Genomic DNA, 21,504 nt, shown 5'->3' on the forward strand with positions numbered 1-21,504 from the left:
CCCAACTTACTGGCCCAGATGGTCTGTCTCCTTTCCTTCAGAACCAAAAGTGGGCTAGCAATCCCTAGCTGCCTGTGATACACAGCTATTTCACAACATCCCCAGAGCTCAAAAGAAACCTGCTATAAATAGGCCCTCAGTACTCACATTAGTGTTCTTAGCCCAAAGACCAGGTGAAAGTATAAATTGCTTGAAATATGTCCCCTGAATTCCAATTCCATAGGGTACTCTAAGCTGAAAATTCCCAGGAAATCCTCATTACAATTCCACCATAAATAAACTTTTTCTCTTTTAATCATTCTCTAAACTAGTGGGAGAGGCAGTGTGGTGAGTGGTGAGAAGGCTAACGACCACGGGACAGGAAACCAGGGTTCTTATTCCCCACTCAGTGACTTGCAGGTCATATAAGTGACTTAAGCCTTTAAGGATAAAATTCCCCATTTGTGAAAAGGAAATGATAATACCCAACTCAAAGTGCAGCTATAGAGGTTTCCTACAAAGGTCTTTTGCGGGAAATAGTGCACTCGACCTCAGGCTTTTCCCCAAAAAATATTCAGTACATGCACAAAGATAGATGGAAGACATGTTAAACAGGATATGTGGCACACTATGAAAAGAAACAAGCTAACGATGAGAGTGACCAAAACAATCACGATGCTCGCATTCTGTGCTATATACACCACGCAGGCAGAAAAAGGATGAAGCGAGAAGATGGTCTTGATGTGCGAAGTGAAAGAAATGAGCTGAAAAAACACCATGGCTTTAGTCCCATTTTTAGCACAATACCACATGCTTTCAAATGCACAGAAAATATTTGAAGAAACAGCAAGTGATAAACATATATCCACTTTTAAGAAACAAAAGAGTATTCCAGGTCTTTCCTTTTCTATGTGATTCATTTTATATTGAATACGTTCTTTTCTAACAAACCTGTATTGCTTCTATGATTACAAATTAAGGATAGTAAAGAAAAAGGACTGCTATAAATGTCCCCCAAAGGTCCACATGTTAAAGGCTCAGCTCCAGCCTGTGGCATTAATGGGAGGTGATAGAATTTTTAAGAAGTGGAGCCTAGTAGAAGATCTTTAGGTCTTTGTGGGGTGTGTCTTTCAAGTGGATTGCAAGATCTCAAGATCTCCGCCCTTCCTCTTCCTTTTATGTATTTATTTATTTTTTTGGTACCAGGGATTGAACCCAGGGTGCTTTACCACTGAGCCACATCCGCAGCCCTATTTATTTTTCTTTCTTTCTTTTTTTTTTTTTTTTATTTTGACACAAGTTCTAAGTTGTTTAGTTGCTAAGGTTGGCCTCAAACTTGCAATTCTCCTGCCTCAGTCTCTCAGCTCCCTGAGATTACAAACATGCACCACCACCACCTGGCTTCCTCTCTCTGTTTTATCTCCTGGTGGTGAGTTAAGCAGTTTTCCTGCACCATGCATTCCCATCATGATGTGTCAAAGCAATGGGGCCCTATGATCATGGATCAAATTCTCTAAAACTGCCAGTCCAAATAAACCTTTTCTCTTATAAGTTGATTATCTCGGGTATTTGTCATAGTAAAGAAAACTAGCTAACACAAGCATTTAGCACAATGCCTAGTGGACTTTCATGAATAATGATTATCATAGTTACCTCCGTGTAGAAGCTACAGAACTCTAAGGAAAACAAATTTGGAGAAAAGTAGCAGACCCTGTAACATGCAACCAGTTATGTTTGTGAGTGAACTAGATAAATGTTTTAAGAAAAATTAATGTTTGTAAATTTTTTATTGTGGTACTAGAATGTATACATATGTTAAGACATCAAACTGTATACTTTAATTATGTACAACTTATATGTCAATTATAATTTTGATAAACTGCCTTTTAAACAAGTGGAGCTGAAATGTTTAACAGTAGTAATATTAAAGGTAGGAGAATGAGATCAGAATTAAGGTTTTTAAGGCCTTTATTTGGAAGAAGACTGAAGAAGTTAAAATTAGACTTATCAAATATGTATTTTAAGTATAACCACTAAAACAAAAGAAATTTAGATTACATAACTTTCCAACCATGAAAGGGGAAAAACCAAAATAAAGAAAACTTGAAAAATTGTTCTAAAAGTAGGTAGCAAAGGAGATAAAATGAAGAAAAAGACTGGTAATCAAAAGTCAAAATAGCATTAATACCTCCATAACCACAGCATAGACTCTCTAAACTCAGCATTGAAATGTGAACACTACCTTTAAACAAATAAAAAGATGAATCCACAGCCAGTTAGCTCTGCAGCTATAGGGTTGCATGTGTAGATAACAAGGCTGGATGACCCTCCCCAGTTCAGTCCTTTTAACTGCTTTTCTGAGACCTCGAAATGAATTGAAGGAAAATTCCCGTACCAAAAACAACAAAGGAAACTGAGTTGATGGGGAGAGAAGAGGGTGGGAGAAGTGGTAGGGAGACAGAGAATTGGCAATAAAAAATGTTTCTGTGGTATAATTTCAGCAAAATAGTAAATGAAGTGCTTGTGAAGACGTCTACCACATGCCCTGCTGTGCTTTGAAAATGATGTAGCATTTCATACTTAAAGTGAGGCACTCGGTGCAGGGTAGGGTAATGTCTAGCACCTCGAAGCTCCTCTTCTCCTTAGGACACCTGAAGGTGAAGTCCTTTCCTGCATGACAGAGCCAGAAATCCTCGAGGAAATCTGAGCTAAACTTAACCAGGTTAGATGGTGCAGTTCATCTGTTCTTTCACAGAATCTGCAAAACTGGGTAGATGATTCTAATCAGTCTTATCAGGAAAACAGATGGAAAATTCTTTCCAGAAGTTAATTCTTTAGTCTTATTCCAAAAGGAGGCTATGTGACTCCTCGGGCTGTCTAGGTTTGGCAGCACTTTTACATTGGTTTTCCATGTGTTGGGGCTGATGTGCAAAGAACTGTGGGCGAGACACTAGGAAATTATGAGCATTGATGCCGCTGCAAATGCCCTACATCGCTCCTCCCAATGATCTAGGAATTTGCGATCCTGTCCTGATCATGGCAATGCTAAAATAGAAAACTGCACAGGACTGAGAACCAAAAGACACTTCTCACCCCATCCCAGCCTTAATCCACCTGGTTCATGGTGAGTGTCTACTACATTACCTGTATGAGTTCACCTTAATGATCAATGAGAATGGAAATCTTTGTCTCAGAGATTTTTTTTTTCAAGAAGAGAGAAAATAATATAGAAAAAGTACTTTGAAAAAACTGCATTGTGAAGTGTATGAATTTTTTTAAGATAACTTCATGGTGCCTTTTCTTGCATAACACCATCTCCTACAGAAGAAACTGAGAAGTTAAAGTTGAAATAAATGACACGATCTGCCTGACATTCCCAAGCTCTTCTATCATCACCTTCAACCACAGCCCCATCTGTCCCTCCTTCCTTGACCCAGAGATAGGCATGTAACCCAAACTGAGCCAAATCAGGGTCTCTCTCCCGCATTGGCCACATTTGAGTGTTCCAAAGCACCATATTCACGTGGATGATTCCCTAACCTAATGAGTTCTTTCCCCATATGTTTTTTAAACATGGAACCAGATCATCCTTTCTTCTGTGAGCAAGTTAGAGGATAAAAAAAAAATCTAGGACCTATTAGCAGTTACATTTTCTGCCTTGCCTACAGCATTCTAAAAGCCAAGAAAGAGAAGAGGGCTGGGTCTCAAATTGCATTTACTTTTCCTATATTAAATACAACTGCTTTCACCTTGGCCTTCAGAGATCAGGACCTTCCAGTCTAAATACCCCATATTTTACCTTCTTGAAAGAATAAACTGCTAGTCTTCTGCTATAGTGGGGGAGGGGTAATTTTCTTTGTGTGCAAAAACCCTTATCTAATTTTAATGGGATTTTAGAAGGAAGCAAAAGTAAGTAAATGTGGGTGTTAAACCTTTCTTTAGCTGGAAATGCAAAATAGGTAAATATGCATGTGTTAATCTGTCTTTAATTGTTGCAAAGGACTCATCAATCTTCATAAGATTCTTAACCTCGCTAGCCCTTGCAGACTCAGGTTTCAGGTTTTTCCCTACAGACACAGTTGCCAGTTCCATCTCAGTGTCAGGTGGGCCACCAACGACTCAGGCTTAAGTTTACCTGTGCAAGCCCCTATGCAGTCTGATTTTAGTCTAGAAGCTATGGACCCAGGATCCAGGCTCACCTCAGCAAATACAAGCTCTGGGCCTGCTCACCCACTGACCCAGACTTCAGGTCAGATTTCCCAAGAATTCCAGCAACAAACTTTCCCTCAGGCCCCACCAGACACTGACTGAGCTGGCTAGTGAAAGGATTTCCCTTTTGGAGGTGCCACTCAAAAGTTCATGTGTGAGATAAGAAAGAGGTGAAATGATTGGGTTATGAGAGCTCTAACCTAATCAGTGTATTAGTCCCCAAACAGGGATTAATTGGGTGGTAACTGTAGGCAGGTAGGATGTGGCTGGAGGAGATAGGTCATGGGGCGCATGCCTTAGGGGTTTATATTTTGTCTTTGGTGATAGTACCCTCACCCTGCCTGCTCCAAATTACCATGTCATGAGCTGCTATCCTCCTCCATGGCCTGCTGCCATGATGTTGTTTCACCTTGGGCCCAAAGCTATGGAGTCAGTCAACCATGAACTGAGATCTCTGAAACTCTGACCCCCTCCACCAAATAAACTTCATCTCCTCTAATTGTTCTTCTGAGGTCTTTCAGTCATAGTGATGAAAAAGCTGACAAAACACCAACCAAAGACAGTATGTAAAAAGTGGAAGAGGGTTTACGTACTTCTTTGAATGTGCACACACCAACATATGGCCACAGGATCAGGGAAACACCATACACCAAATGACAAAACAAAGGCCAGTAACTGACCCTAAAGAAATGGAGATGTATGGAATGCCTGACAAAGAATTCATAATGGTCATCTTAAAGACGCTCAGTGAGCTACAAGAGAACAGATAAATAACTGAATGAAATCAGGAGGATAATACACAAATAAAATGAGAGGTTCAAAAAGATATAGAAACCATTTTTAAAATCCAGAAATCTTCCAGGTAAAGTACACAATGACTGAACTGAAAAATGTCATAGAAAGTCTCATTGGGAGACTTTGATCAAACTGGAGAATTAGCAAGTTCAAAAATGGGTTATTTGAAGTTCAGCATCTCTAGTAATAAGAGAAATGCAAATCAAAACCACCCTAAGATTCCATCTCACCTCAAATAGAATGGCGATTATCAAGAACTCAAGCAACAATAGGTGTTGGCGAGGATGTGAGGAAAAAGGTACACTCGTACATTGCTGGTGGGGTTGCAAATTAGAGCAGCAATCTAAAAAGCGGTGTGGAGATTCCTTAGAAAACTTGGAATGGAACCACCATTTGACCCAGCTATCCCACTCCTCGGCCTATACCCAAAGGACTTAAAATCAGCATACTACAGTGATGTAGCCACATCAATGTTCATAGCTGCTCAATTCACAATAGCTAGATTGTGGAACCAACCTAGATGCCCTTCAATTGATGAATGGATAAAGAAACTGTGGTATATAAACACAATGGAATATTACTCAGCCATAAAGAAGAATAAAATTATGGCATTTGCAGGTAAATGGATGCAGTTGGAGAATATCATGCTAAGTAAGATAAGCCAGTCCCCAAAAACCAAAGGCCAAATGATCTCTCTGATAAGCGAATGATGATATATAACAGGAGGTGGGAGGGAGGCAAGAATGGAGGAAGGATGAATTGTACAGAGGGAAAAGAGGGGTGGGAGAGGTGGGGGGAAGGAAAAATAACAGAATGAGACAAACATCATTACCCTGTGTACATGTATGATTATACAAATGGTATGACTCTACTTTGTGTACAATCAGAGAAACAACAGTTGTACCCCATTTGTATCCCATTTGATTCATTGTACAATGAATCAAAATAAATAAATTTTTAAAAAGAGAAAAGAAAAATTGAAAACAACAACAACAACAAAAGATGGGTTATTTGAAATACTGTGTCAGGGGAACAAAAATTAAAAAGTGAATAAAGTTTATAAAACTTATGTGGTAGCAGTAAGTAATCCAAAGACATATTATGGGATTTATAGAAGTCAATGAGAAAGAAAACAGGGCAGAAAACTTATTTTAAAAAGGATGACACAAAACTTCTGAAATCTGGAGAGGAAAATGAACATTCAGATCCATGAAGCCCAAAGAATTCCAATTAGATTATATGTAAAGGCATCTTCACATAGTCACATTAAAATTAAATTTTCAACAAAGAGAATTTTGAAAGCAACAAGAAAGTATATAAGAAAACTTTCAAAAGAATATTTGAAATTTTCATCAGAATATTTCTCATCAGAAGCCTTGTAAGCCAGGAGAGAGCAGAATGGTAGCTACAAAGTTTTGAAAGAAAAAAATCAGCCAGTCAAGAATATTAAACTTAGCAAGGCTCTCTTTTAGAAATGAAGGAGATGTAAGGATTTCCCCCCAAAAAAACTGAGGGAGTTTATCACCAATAGACTCACCTTACATGTTAAAGGGAGTTCCTTAAGTTGAAATGAAAGGATGCTAACTAGCAACATGAAAACATATCAAAGTATAAAACCCAGGGGTAAAGATAAATATGTAGTCAAATTAAGAATACAGATGCCCTTCAACCTAGTGGAGTTATGGCCCAATAAACTGACCATAAACTGAAAATAATACCATAAGTCAAAAATGCACTTATTCACCTCACCTACTGATTGTCACAGCTCAGTCACACAGTGCACTGTAGAGTATCAGTTGTGATCATGTGACCGGCTGGGAGCTGCTCACTGCCTCTGCCCAGCATCACCATAATATATTACATATAACTCACCTAGGAAAAATTTAATTCAAAAAAGTATGATTTAAACTGAATGGTATCACTTTGGCAACATCATAAAATAAAGAAGTCATAAGTCAAACCATAGTAAGTTCAGGGCCATTTGCATTCTGATACTGTATTGGTGGTGCCTAATTGTTGGCTCTAGTATAAAATTAAATTTCAAAAAATTAAAGATAACTATAGCTGCATGAATTTGTTAATGGATACACAATATAAAAGTGTAAATTGTGACATCAGTAAGAAGATACTGAGGGAGATGTTAAAGTACAGTTTTATATGCAAAGTTAAGTTGATTTGAGCTTTAAATAGACTGTTGTATTTTATATCATCACCACTGTATTATATAAGTCTCATGGTAACTATAAAGCAAAAACTATTATACATCCTGAAAAGCTAAAAAGTAAAAAATCAAAGCATAATATTACAAAAAAAAAAATCAAATCACAAAGAAAGTCACCAAGAGAGGAAGGATGGAACAAAAGAACTATAAAACGGTAGAAAACAATTAACAAAATAGCAATAGTAGGTCATTAAACCTACCAACAATTACTTAAAATGCAAGTGAATTGAATTTTCCTGTCAAAACACACAGAGTGGCTAAATGAATAAAAATAAAGATCCAACTATAGCGCACCAAAGAAAGTCTCATGTTAGCTCTCTCAGAATTGGTAGAACTGTGGTCGTCAGAGGCTGGGGGCAGGTGGGGGTGCAGGGTACTCTTGGCCAAGGGGTACAAAGTTTCGGTTATATAGGATGCGTGACTTCTGAGAGCTACTGTACAGCACAATGACTGCAGTTAACGAAAATGTACAGTATAGTCAACCGTGGCTAAGACAGCAGATCTTAAATGACTTCATTATTTAAAAAAAATAAGTTTGCAACGAATATGTTAAAGAGCCTGATTTAGTCATTCCATACTGTAACTGTACAGTACAACATCTGGCTTTATGCTGTAAATAAGTGCAGTTTTTGTTTGACAGTTGTATCTTAACTTGTCAGGGGAGGGGGATTAAAACAGAGTTTCCAGTCTTCAGATGACAGGTCCCAGTGACATCTGACTGCAGCCTCCCATAAAATGCTCTGGAGTCTGAACTTCTGAATTTCTGACCCCCAGAAAGCACAAGAGGTAATAAATGGCTACTGTTTTTAAAGCCAGTTCGTTTGGGGATGATTCATTGAGACACAGAAATAGGTAACTAATGAAATACCTTTTCTGTCTTTTCTAAAACATGTAAGGGGCCCACAGATTTTTAGCCTGCCCTTCGTATTTATCATATGTTGTATACATTTGCGATGCCACCACATATTCTTAATTCTCCCACTGTCATCAAGTCATCTTCCCCAAACATGATTTTTTTTTCCTAGCTGGCTGCACAAAATTCCATCATACCTATATAACATAATGCACGCTATGCCTTAGAGGCAGATATTTGAAAAAAAATAATGTTTCCGTCCTAAAGAACAAAACCAATGATAAAGAGTTATCTGGGCACAAATATCTATGCCTATGTCTGAGTGGATGTCCTGCATACCTTGTCTGCCTTGTATTCATTCATCCACTAACATAGGATTTGGAAGTGGCTCTGTGTAATACCTTATGTCAGGTACTCCAGCAGAGACAAAAGAGATTAAAATGGTTTAGGTTTTCTAATCACACCTGGACAGCCCTCAGCTTCAGTCTGAATACTCACCTAAACCCCAGATAGACAGCAAATGTTTTTTATCTAGTGTATATAACCTGAAAATGTATTTGATCTCTACTACCTACAAATTTGTGTCCTAATGAAAAAACGATTCAATAAATATTACTTAAGCATTTATACATAAAGCTATATCTGGTTCCAGAGGGATTTTTTAAAAAAATAGCTTACTGAGGCATAATTCATCAAACAGTTCTTGTTTTTTGGTATGCTGCATAGTTTTTTTTAAAAAATTGTGGCAAAATACATGTAACATGAAATTTGCTACTTTAATCATTTTAAGGTTACAATTCAGTGGAATAATTACATTCACAATGTTGTACAATCATCACTGCTGTTTGCAAAATTCTTTCATCACCCCAAAGATAAACTGTATAATCATTGAGGAATAGCCTTCTTTATCCCCTTCCCCAGCCCACAGTTATCTCTAATCTACTTCGTGTGTAGATAGGTTACATAAGTGGAATCATATAATATTTGTTCTTTTATATCTGAATTTATCTCAGGATATTTTCAAGTTATATCCATGTTGTAGCATATATCAGAACATCATTTCTTTTCATGGCTGAAAAATATTCTATTGTATGGATATGCCACATTTTGTTCATCCAATCATCTATGGATGGACACTTGGTTGTTTCTGCCTTTTGACTATTGTGGATAATGCTACTATGAACATTGGTATAAGTATGAAGATTTTTTTTAAAGCTCAAAATATGGCTTATACTTTAAGGAATTTTAATTACATTAAGGAGAGGAAAAATGTCCAGAAAACTATGAAGGGAAATAATAGTGGAACAAGTTAAATAAGCATCCCCAAGCATGATTAAACACATTAGGCAGTATTTACATAGTATTCTAATGCGTAAATGCGATGGCACTGGTGAAGAGTGTAATCTCATCCAAGCCTGATGGCTTCGTCATAGAAGACTAATATGAGCTCAGTCTGGAAGACTCAGTTGGATTGGGGTTGGGATGGAGGAGGAGAAGCAGCAAACCCCTCCCTGGCCAGATCAGCACAGGGACAGCATAGGGAATCCACAGAGGGAAGTTATAAGACATGTTCAGGGGAAGTTCGGAGACGTGTTGGCTAGGACTAGTGTTGTGCTTTAGATACGAGGTGTCCCCCAAAATCTCATGTGTGAGACAATGCAAGAAAACTTAGAGGTGAAGTGATTGGGTTTTGAGGGTCTTGACCTGATCAGTGTGTTAATCCCCTGATTGGGATGAACTTGGAGGTCACCGTAGGCAGGTGGGGTGTGGCTGGAGGAAGTGGCTCACTGGGGACAGGCCTTTGGTTTATACTCTGTCCCTGGTGAAGAGAGTTGTCTCTCTGCTTCCTTGTGCCACATCCTGAGCAGTTTTCCTCTGTCATGAAATTCCTGAAACTGTAAGCCAAAATGAGCTTTTTCTCCTCTAAAATTGTTCTTGTTGGGTTTTCTGGTTACAGCAGTGAAAATACTAACTAAAACAACTGGAGAGAGGGGGAGGGAGAGAGTAGGAGCTCTATTACACCTAAGTTCCAAGCATAATAGCTTTCAAGTTTCCAACTCAACCCTCACCTTGCTAAAATCTGCCCCATCCTTAGGGTTAGTATAGTTAGTCTACCCGCAAAGGGCCAAACGACTGGACAAGGAACTGACGCCTGAGGCAAGGTTAGGCCTTTTGGATAATGAGATTTTTTTTCAAGGGAGTTTGAAATTGGGATCAAGAGCTTTATCCACTTCTGTGAGAGACACTTATACTGGAAGCTGATAGGCATCCTCCTACTTCTTGGGCAGGTGTCCTGACAAGGTAAAGGAAAGCTGGAAGAGAGAGCAGAGGCTTCTGGGGGGTGGAGGGAGCGATCACCAGGTTCCAGCAGGCACAGCCTCGGGCCCCTCAGCTGCTGGTTTCTGGCCTTGCCTTGTCTCCACCTCGGGTCTCGCACTCCCGTGAGGAAAACCTTTTCTTATAACAAGTCCAGCCACATTGAAGACATTTCTGTTCCTTGCAACTTAGCGAAGACTCCAGAGAGTCTGTAGCTCTTCTCAGTCAGACTGTTCTCTCAGGGGTGCAGAAAGTGGAGTGTGTGGAAAGGAGAGTCTCCCGAGGGAAGGAAAGCAGCTGAGGATGTCCATGAACAAGGGAAGCGGGAACCAGAAGGGAAGCAGCCATGTTGGGAAAGTCAGAGTGGACGTGAGGCACACTTCACAGGAAGAATGATCCACCAGGTTAGTGGGAGGTGAAGGACGCCGAGGAAGAGAGACCGCTCCAACTGCATGGGTCATGTCTCCATCCCAGGAAACAACTGGGCAGGGCAGGTACCGGAAGTGGGCAGGATTCCAGTCTTGGACATAGGAGGTTAGAGAGGATGGAGGGACATGCTGCAGAGACCACAGTTCTCTCAGAGGTAGGTCACCAGTTCAGGGTTGGTTACACATGGACACCAAGAAAAAGTTCTCTTAGGAAGAAAGGATTTAGAGAGAAATGGAGAAAAATGACCCTGGGTAAGTGGTTACTTCTGTGGGCAGAGGGGGAAAAAATCTTGTGGAAACTGAAAGAACACAAGGACAATACTGTGCCTCAGAATTCAATGGAGGAAAATTTTAGGATCCTAAACGGTTCAGGGATCCAGAGGAGTAAAGGCTAAGTTGTCCACTTTATCATTTAGAAAGTGTTTGACATTCTAGTTTCAGTGGGGTGGAGGAAAGACATCAGATTTTCTGTGTTTAAAATCTGAAAGAGAAGAGGGAAAATCTAGACGGCATGTGATCAAGTGCACACTGAGGCTTCCAGCTGTGGATTCTCTGACCCCATGCGGTTAGCGGAGGGGGCAGCAGGTTGGGTGGAAATTTTCATGGCCAAGAAGAAATGTGGATATTTTAAAGGAAATGTCCTAAATAAAAGTCCAAGATATTGAGAGAGAAAATACTGAAGAAGAACAAGTTAACTGCTCAGGAGGGACGTGGATGACTGCAGACGTAAAATACAGACGCACACACTCCACCATGGGCTGCGCCTCTCTCTCTTTGCCAGTGGGTCTCCCAACACCAAAGAAGCAGGCCTGGGTCCAGCGCAGAATTACAGGAAGGTGTAATTTTTCCCCTGGCCTAGACTCCTGTTTCCAGGGCTACATACTTCATCCAACTCACTCCTGGGTCCCTGGATTCTCATGTTGTTTTTGAATCCAGCCAACGACACCATTCGATCCAAATGTCTTCACCTTGACTGAAGGTCAGTTAATGTGTGACTTGGTCACTTCTTCCTCATTCACAGGTGATTAGGAAAAACATTGGCAGTATCTGCAGGATCCCACAGTTGAGGTCACTCACTGCTGTAGTTTATATCTGGAATGCCCTCTGAAGTCTTGGAAACTAGCTGGTGATGCTGTCGGGAGGTGGTAGAAACTTAGGAGGTGGGGCTCATTTGGAGGAAGTAGGTCACTGGTGATATGTCCTTGAAAATTTTAGGATCCTATCCCCCCGCCACCTCCTGTGCCCCATGAGATGAGCCATTTTGCTGTACCACATGCTCCCTGCTTTGATGTCCTGCCTCACCACAGCACCAGAAGCAATGGAACCAGGTAACCATAGACTGAAACTTCTGAAACCATAAGCCAGAACAAACCTTTCCTCCTTTAAGTTGTTTATCTCAGATATTTTGTCACAGCAATGAAAACCTAACACACTAAGACATTTTAAAAACTGACTTGGGAAGCATATTCCGCAGGTAAAGGTTGGTTGTAAACACCTTCCTCCCCTTTTTTTCCCCACCTCAGAGACTGCAGAGGATCACTTCTTAAAATTCGGTTCCTAAGCCTTCCCTGCCCTCTCCTCCAGGATTCTGAGCAAGTTCACACAATTCTCTTTCCTATATGCCTAGATATTTAGTTCTAACCTTTCCATATATGTATCTTTGGTGGGTGGAGTACTAGGAATTGAACCCGGGGGTTCTTTACCACTGAGTCACATCACCAAACCTTCTTATTTTTTTGAGATAGGGTTTGGCTAAGTTACTTAAATTGTTGAAGCTGGCCTCAAACTTCCAATCCTCCTGTCTCGGCCTCCCAAGTTGCTTGGATTACAAGCATGCACCACCATTCCAAGTCTTTCATTCCATCTTGTTCTCTTTTACCCCTTAGCTAAGCATTAGTTCAGGAAAATATTGCCCTATTTGAAAATTGAAAAGGTCCTAAGTGTGGCTACACATTAAGAGATGCTAGAGGTAGTTCCTTAAAGAAAAAACAAATCTCAAGTGTAAAAGTAACATTAGATATAAAAGTCTAAAAAAAGAGGCTATCTTCATTCCATCTAATTTCTCAATCTTCTTTAGGGGATTTGCTTTCTGAACAGACAAAATAAATGCAATTTATCCCTCATGCTTGTTCCCAATATAGTACAGCACCTGGGAATTCCTAGATTCTCTAATAGCACTTATTGCTTTTGATTCAAGGTGATTGTGAGTTGATATACAGTTTATTCTTCTTCTGTGTTGTTAATGTATTGTTAACATACTAGTTAATATAGTTATTAACATTATTAATGTATGGTTTACTATAGAAATAATACCTTAATCATGCTATTTAATTTTAAATGTATTATAATGATTCAATAATTAGTTCATATTTATAACTTATTAAGCAAGAACTTAATAAATTATAAATACATTATAATAATTTTATTGTAGACATATGGCATTTTAGGTGCACATACCCAATCACTATTTGTAACTTCATTCCTGTGGGAAAAATGGAAAGTGAACTCAGAGTGCCAAGAAAATTCTCAAGTTTTTGGAGTATTACCAATTCGTAAATCGTGCAGTGAATGGTCATTATTTATATTTTAAAAGTCTATGTTTTATTTTGATTTGAGCCCCTTTCTGACTGCTTTAAATCTAGCTTCATAATCAAACCCTCATGGAGTAAGAAATGAACCCAAAACTCCATTGTTCCAGTTGGCTGCAACTCCTTGCCAGGACTTTGGAGGCCTGCATTTCCAGGTCCCTGCCACTGGCCGGAGCCACAAGAACCCAGAGCATCTTCTGGTTTTATCCACTTCCACCAGTTCTATTTTTGTGTCTCCATATTTAGCACACAGTGCTTTCTTGATCACCCCAGCTGACTGGCATGAGAGTCCCCAGAGCACAGTAGTTACACAAGATTATTGAAGCATGTTTCCTACCCTTTAAGTAAAACCATGCAAAATGCAGAAGGGACATCAGCAAGTAGCCACGCCGAGAGACAGAGAGAGAGAGAGAGATTCAGTTGCTAAAGAGCTTTCTTTGCACTAAGTTTTATGCAGTATTAAAAGCATAGCATCTATTATGCTTTCTGGAAGTTTGTTTTAGGCTATGTAATGGAATCTATTCCTATAAGTGAATTTGTACTTGGAAATATGATAATAAACTAAAGTCTCTTACAAACATGTAATTCAGATTTCAAAATTTGAGGATTTTTTAAAAAGTCTCTATTGCTCTTATTTTCACTTGTGGAATCAGTAGTTGTCTGCACAATAATTGGATTGTTCTAATAAACTAAGCTTCAAAAACTGCCAGTTCTTTGCTTCCTTTTCGACTATTCAGTTTTAGTTGATACCTAAAAGAGATGCCAGCTCAACGTAGCAGAACAGAGAAGTCTGTGACTCCTGAATAGTGGACCTCACAGCACCATTCCAACTGATAAGTATGCACACAACTGTGGCTAGCACCTTGGCTCTTCTGGTTAGATTTCCAGTGGCCAGTATAGTGGCCACAAGGCACCTGAGGCCACTGAGCACTTGAAATGAGGCTAGTCTGAATTGAGATGTGTAATAAGCATCATGGGATTTCAAAGATCTGGTACCCAAAGGGAATGTAAAATAGCTCAATAATTTTTATACTGATTGCATGTTAAAATACTAATGCTAAGAATATATTTGGTTAAGTAAACTATATTATCACTACATTTTTTTTCATGGTGCTGGGGATCAAACTTATCACTACATTTTAAAAATTCGTTTTACCTGTTTTTTTTTTTTTTTTTTTTTTTTAAACGGGGTCACTAAACAGTGTAGAATGAGCCATGTGGCTCACATCTGTGACCCACTTTATATTTCTATTGGACAGTCCTGGTCTAGGGTCTCCACAATAAATAGCATGACCAGCAAGTAGCCTTTGAGATTTGAAGTCAGAATTTTACTCCAAATCAGGTCAATCAGAGGCAAATATGACTTGGAGTAAATTAAAACAGTCATGCATGTTAGGTTCCCCTATCCACAGAATTTTAATAAGTACCCAATAATAACTATAAACACAAGCCACAAGAGAGATAAAAGATACTGCAACAGAGATAAATGGACACAAGATTGGGATACAGGCTAATATCTACCTTACTTAGCTCTTTCCTATTTGATTACATATTCTTTATTTTCATCTAAGAAGTTATTAATTATGCCCCTTTCATAGCATGAGAAAAATAGACAGCAAATCATAAAATTCATTTGTTTAGAATGTTTATTGCTCCCCCCTCCCCCCCGTTTATTGCTGCTAAAATGAAGACTAGGGATCAATTCATAGAAATGCAAACCTGAATTTGATTGTTTAAAGTTTAATAAAAAATAAAACTTTTAAGAATTGAGGTCCCAGCAACAGGGTGGCTAGTCCAAAGCAGGAAAATTACAGCAAAATCCCTGAACATCCTTACTGGACCTCCTTACTGGACATGTGCACAGGGAGGAGTTCACGCTGACCCTAGATAGTAATAGACATAAAAAATTCAGCACCAAATCCCTGATGTGGGATTACCGGATTACTGAATTAAAAACATATTGGAGGTCGTTGCTGCCAGCAAAGAATTGTGTAACTGCTGGTAAAAACAATAGTGATTTCAGGAGTAGATTGAGAACAAAACAATAATATCTTTGTAATGTTCCAAAATCATTGCATGAATAAAGCTGAGTCTGGCTCCATTGCATTTCCCAGTGTGATTTGCTGACCATCTTGACTGCCCATAATTGTTTTCTGCCATTCATTTCCTCCAATTGTCAATTATTACTGAAACAATTATGAAAAAAAAAAGTGTGTGTGTCTTTGTTTCCTGTTGCCAATGAATGCAGTGAAGTCACAGATGAGGCCAGTGCATCATGATCTTTTCCATGACAATAAATTATGCTGTCACAAACAGGATATAGCTCTTTACTGGACAAGGAGGCCATGAATGACACTGAATTAGCACAAACATATTATAGCCACAACAGCAAGAAACCAGAACAGAGACTTCAATCTCCACTTTTTAAAAACATGCTGCTTTTTGTTCCTGATTATAAAGTGGTAGATATTTATTGATCCTAGAGACAAAGTGGAAAATAAAAGTTACCATGAGCCCACCAACCATAAATTGCTATTGTTAGCCTTTTGTTAAATGAATTTTAGCTCTTAACTTACATAAGCAAATGGGAGCACACTGTGGATATAACTATGCAGTTTTCCCCTTTTCACTGAACGTTACCTATGAACTCTTCCCAGCACCATTAAATGCCTTAATGTAATTTAATAGCTGTATAAAATTCCATATATTGGAATATTATTTAACAATTCCTTAATTTGTATATATTCAGGTTATTGACAAAATGTATTACACATAGATAAAGATTCTTTTGCACACTTTTTTTCTGAATCTATGATTCTTTCCTTAGAATAGATTTCTAAAAGATAGAATTTTTACTTTTTACTTAAAAATATAGAGAGATAATACTGAAGTCAATATATAGAATAAAATATCCAGGAATTCATTGTGTGTGTAGTCCTGGAGGCTGAACCTAGGACTTTGTCCATGGTAGGTAAGTGCCATATTTACATTAAAAGTTTAATAACCAAGCATAATACATATACCAGGTTTTCTGTTTGTGTTTTGGCCATGCCAAGGATGGAACTCAAGGCCTTACTCCTGCTAATCAAAAGCTCTATCACTGAGCTACATCCCCCTCCATGTCTTTTGTAAAAGGGTAAACAAGTGAAATACTTTAAATAATTAGAAAGTTTAAGATAAATCTAAATCTGGCCTATTCAAAAGGCCCTCAGGTTAGGCAGCTGCAAAGGTATATGCAATTCCACTAAGTCTTTTTCCAGATTCTCCTAGCGGAAGTAATCTCCGAACCATCTGAGAGCCCACAACTGATTTCACTGAAATTCTGTGAACTCTTATTCTATTTAGAGATTCCCAAGGAGCTAGTTTTTTAGTGCCTGCCTGGTCCTGTTGTCCCTGGCCTGGGCTGAACATTGTTAGTTAGTGCTGCCACTAGGGGGCAGCCACCGACAGGGAGAGGTGATGAACAATCTTTTTTCAGTATTTATTTCAGCAGATAACCAAGGGAAAATGGATAACGAGACAGTGAGAGAAAAAGAATCTAGGTAAAAAATAAAGAAAGAAATAAAACCTTGGCGTGCAAACTATTCCTATTTCCTCAGAGAGCTTAACCAAAAAGTAGTTTTATGAGAGCTACCAAAGATAGGATCAATAATAGACAAGAACTAGTTAAAAATTGTTATTGCATGAACAATCAATAACCTTGGAAATTTTCTGGTGGAGAAAGTTAATCCAGAACAAGATACTGAACATTTGTATGGGAATTAGCAGATGCATGGTTTTCAGCTGCACATACATCCAGGTTCCATCTTCTGTTATCTCTCACTAGCTATGAAATCCCAAATCATAGACAAATTACTTATACTCCCTGAACTTCATAGTTCTCACCTATAAAACTGTGGTGAGTGTTCTCATAGGTGACTGTGAGTATTAAATAAGGTAATGAAGACAAAGACCTTGACATAGGTTGGCAGTTACTATTTCCTTACCTCCCTCCTAAGCCATTTCCCATTTCCAGCCATCAGTCTACTATTTCTACTTGACTATTCCTTCATTGCCTTAAGTTTACTATGTCTGTGATCAAATTCCTCATCTCCTTTACTAACTCCCTGACTTCTAGCAACTGGTTCTTTGATTGGCTATTGCTTTGGATGGACCATAAAACATGGCGTCCTGTTCAGATGCCCCTCCTCCTATAGCCATACACAACTAGTTCTCATCTCCATCTCTCTCTCCCTCTCTGCCCCTCTCTCTCTTTTGAAACAGGGTCTTGCTAAGTTGCTGAGGCTGGCCTTGAACTTGAACTTGTGATCTCTACAGCAGCCTCTGGAGTACCTGGGATTACAGGCAGTATGCCGCCAGGCTGAGCTTCCAATTAACTTTCAAAGCAGGTGAATTTGTTCCCTAATGGTGTCCATCTGGTTTCTTCCTTTCTATTTTCGTCAGTACAGGGCCTCACTAACCTGCTCTCCTTACCCCAATGAGTTCTGCCTCAGTGGGCAGATCTTATCATGCCATTTCCTTTTTCAAAACTCTTGGTAATTCCATGGCATCTTTAAGTTAGATTCTAAACTCTTTAATGTGACATTACAATCACACCATAGTTTGACCCCAACCTCCTCCTGAAATTTCTCACTGGCTCCATGTACATCTTCCTCAGTTCTTGTCAAGGTGGTTGACTCAGTTCCCTGATAGGAATGTCATTTATAGGAAATAAAGGAGCAAAACACCCAGTGAAAAGTGAATTTCAAATAAACAACAAATAATACTTTTGTACAAGTATGTCAAAGGCAATAGACCTTATCCCACCAAGCAATAGGCCACACTTGTACTAAAATGTATTTGCTGTTTATCTGAAATTCACATATCACTAGACATACTGTATTTCATCTGGCATGCTGATTCCTTGGGTGCACCATGTACATTCCAATCTCTGTCTGGGCTCACAGCTCCAGTTCTATCTTAGATGCTCTTACTTCTGACTGTATAGTTCAGATCTCCTGCCCTCCATGGCCCACCTCAGCCCTACACCTCCACAAAGCCTACCTGGATCAACTCTTCGTTATCTGGTAGGTAGTCATGATCTATGTCATTAATTTGGTTCCATATATAGGATGTCTTGTGTCCTATGTAATTTCCTTCCTCCAACTTAATGTTAGAGTTTATCAAGAGTAAAGATTGTATTATACTACAATGCAGTCAATACACTGCGGTGGTGTGCCGCTGCTTATGGAATTGTAATACAGGGTAGGAGGGGCCGCTAATGAAGTTCCCTTTGATTTCACTCTGTAGAAGTAACAAAGGGCTCAGAAGTGACTTTCGAAGCACTAGTTTCCTAAAAATATTTTTTAGTGTTGTGAGTTTGTTTCTTAAGATCTATTTATTTAGATTAAGTTTGCTTTCTCCTATTTTCTTACAACATAAGAGCAACTAAGAAATCATGCTCTTTCGACTCAAAAATAGTGTGCCTTCCTACAGTTTCCATGGAATGAATTACAGATTTCTAATCAGAAAAAGAAAAAAAAAGAAAAAAAAAAAAAAACCTTAAATTCTCCCAGCAAAGAAAGTAGCCAATGAGATCCACCAGAGCCAGAACCAAGACCTGGCCCCCTTGGCTGGTTCTGGCTGGCTCAGCGCTTCTGCTTTCCAACTTTCCTATCTTCTTCCACAGATTCTAAACATACCAGTCTCAATCAGGAAGGAGCCATAAAGAACAGCAGCTCATTTCCCTTCCAATAAGCCACAGGACCCTTTTCCTTCATTAGTTTTGTGAAAACATTAATCAAGCCACTCACACAAATGGGGACATCATGGGCACTGGATGCAAGTGCGGTGCATCATTTAAACAATCCTCTGATGGCAAGGAACCTTAAAAGAATTTGGAATGTCCCTAGGAGCTTTCCAAGTTTCTGTGGGCAGCATCAACTATTCTTGGATTTAATCCATTTCCTTTCAACCTTTCCACTTCCAAACCCAGTGACATTTTTCAAGGCACTCAGAAAATATATGCTGAAGGAATGTTTTGAAATAGTAATTTAAATGTCAATAATTACTGTGGACAGTTTCTGTGACTGGAAACTGTTCAGTGCTAGGTTTTTGTGCTTCTGGAAGGTTGTCTTTTGTCTAAAAATGAGTGACCAGGAAAAGAATCTTTGTACTTGAAAAAAAAGTTTACCTTCACTTAATTTTATACAAAATTCAAATTTTAATTAAACAACTTTTCTATCCTTCTCTGTTTTTGCACAGAAACCTATTTATTAAATGCATTCTTAACCAATATTGAGGAAAAGAATGGCAGTTGGATTGTTGATCAGCACTTTAAAAAGCAAAAATGTCAAGAAAATATTTTTTCAAGTGATCATCAGTGAAATTATACTATATAATCCCCCAAACATATTGAAATTGAAGAAAGATAGTGACAATAAAGGTATCTTAAACAACTATTCTAAAACATTTATTGTTAGAAACTGAAGATGTAACTGAGGCTAATTTCTACATTTCTTCAGCGCGATAAGCAAAGCTCATTGAAAAGTTACATGAGGATTTGCCCTCAAATTACAAATACTGTCTGTGGTTAATATATATAATTCTCAAACTGCATTAAGACACACCAACTGACAGACTTAAAAATGACACTCACCTTAATTTGCAGGCATGCAGTCATTTAAAGTTCATCCCACTATCGAATCATCTTTTCCCTTCGGTCTCATCTTCTTGCAAGTTTCTTTTCAATGTGCCCAAACACCTAGAGATTCCTAGTCTCTTTTCTAAAATGTTCTCACCATCCCCATTGCCCAAATCCAGTTCAAAAGCGAAGAGGAAAAAAATGGAAATTAGCAAGCTGTTTATGCCTAACCACCCCAGTGAAGCTGCTGAGCTTTGAGCTCAATGAATTAAAGGTTGTTTGGCTAAATGGCAGGCACACTTCCTCCTATTCTTTCCGAACTTAGTTTTCCTGCCTCCAGTGGAGCTTTTTCCTTTCCTGGGCTATAAATAGACTGGTCGTAAGAGTACTGAGGAATGAAGAAGGCAGGAAATGTATTTGATTTCAAAAAGCAGTCTTAGGTGTGTGTGTGTGTATGTTTCTTTTCAAGTGAATACCAGTAAACAAGCTACAGAAAATTTGGCCTCGAATAATTCGGCATTGATATGTGCAAATGGTTGAATTTTTCTTTAATTTTCTATAGTCTCTGCTTGACTAGAAGTTGTCATTTCAATAGGCAAAGCTTGGGTTTGGAGATGTATCATTCTCTGTACAAAATATCACAAACCAAACTACATTGCACCCTTAATTTCCCATAGGAGTGCCACAGAAAATGAATTTCCCAGGGGAAATAGTTGGGGGTGAACAATTGGAAGATTCTAGTCATTTCTTTTCATTCAAAAAGAAGTGAAGCACATTTTCAAGCAAGTTTCAAGAAAAGGCAACTAACATCTGAATATCAGGAGAATAAGAAGAGCAAATACTTTTAAAAAAAAAACTATAAGCACAAAGTTTTTAAATTAGTCATCCATTTATCTGCACTGTTAATACCTTGTACATAGTCTTACTACTCAAAGTTGTTAAAGTCTCATAATTATAGACAGCACAAACTAAAATAAAAGTTAGAAATTGATTTTCTCATATCGGATTGATAGGTAAAAAGTTGAAAGCTTTCTGATAACTGTTGAAATATGGAGAAAAAAGCATTTATATGAGATTAAGTGAAAGTAAACTGGAGTATAGTATTTGCAGGGAAATTCTCAACTTCTTTCAAAATGTTCAATGCATATACATTACCAAGATACTTAAGTGTGATTGTTTCTGCAAAGTGGGAATGTATGTATAACCTGGGAGGGCAGTTTAGTTATAACATATGTATTTTGTACTCTTAATTATTAAAATGCATAGGCTATTTTAAGGTAAAAGCTGTGGAAAGAATATCTGATGGTATTCACACATATGAGCAGTCATGATAATTCAAAGCAAACTTTACTGATATGTGTGGGAGTCCTCTCTGCCACGCCCAGCTTGGATGAGAAAAGGGTTAACTGCTGGAGAATGATGTTGGCAGTATTCTATCTATTACCCAAAAAAACTTATCTATTCAATAAACACACAAGAGCAATACTCTTTTT

The 21,504-nt window shown here is 38.5% G+C and overlaps 1 protein-coding gene across 5 annotated transcripts in view; it reads right to left on the bottom strand.

Moving 5' to 3' along the window:
- The window catches only part of Rasgrp3 (RAS guanyl releasing protein 3), a 113,533-nt gene extending 93,280 nt beyond the window's left edge, over positions 1-20,253 (bottom strand). For all 5 annotated transcript variants that reach the window (XM_047523331.1, XM_047523329.1, XM_047523330.1 and 2 more), the window contains exon 1: positions 20,027-20,253. The gene's annotated coding sequence lies outside the window, so the exon portion shown is untranslated. The remainder of the gene's footprint in view (positions 1-20,026) is intronic.
- Between the last annotated feature and the right edge of the window lie 1,251 nt (positions 20,254-21,504).

The sequence above is a fragment of the Sciurus carolinensis genome, chromosome 13, assembly GCF_902686445.1.
Source record: "Sciurus carolinensis chromosome 13, mSciCar1.2, whole genome shotgun sequence".
NCBI lineage: Eukaryota > Metazoa > Chordata > Mammalia > Rodentia > Sciuridae > Sciurus > Sciurus carolinensis.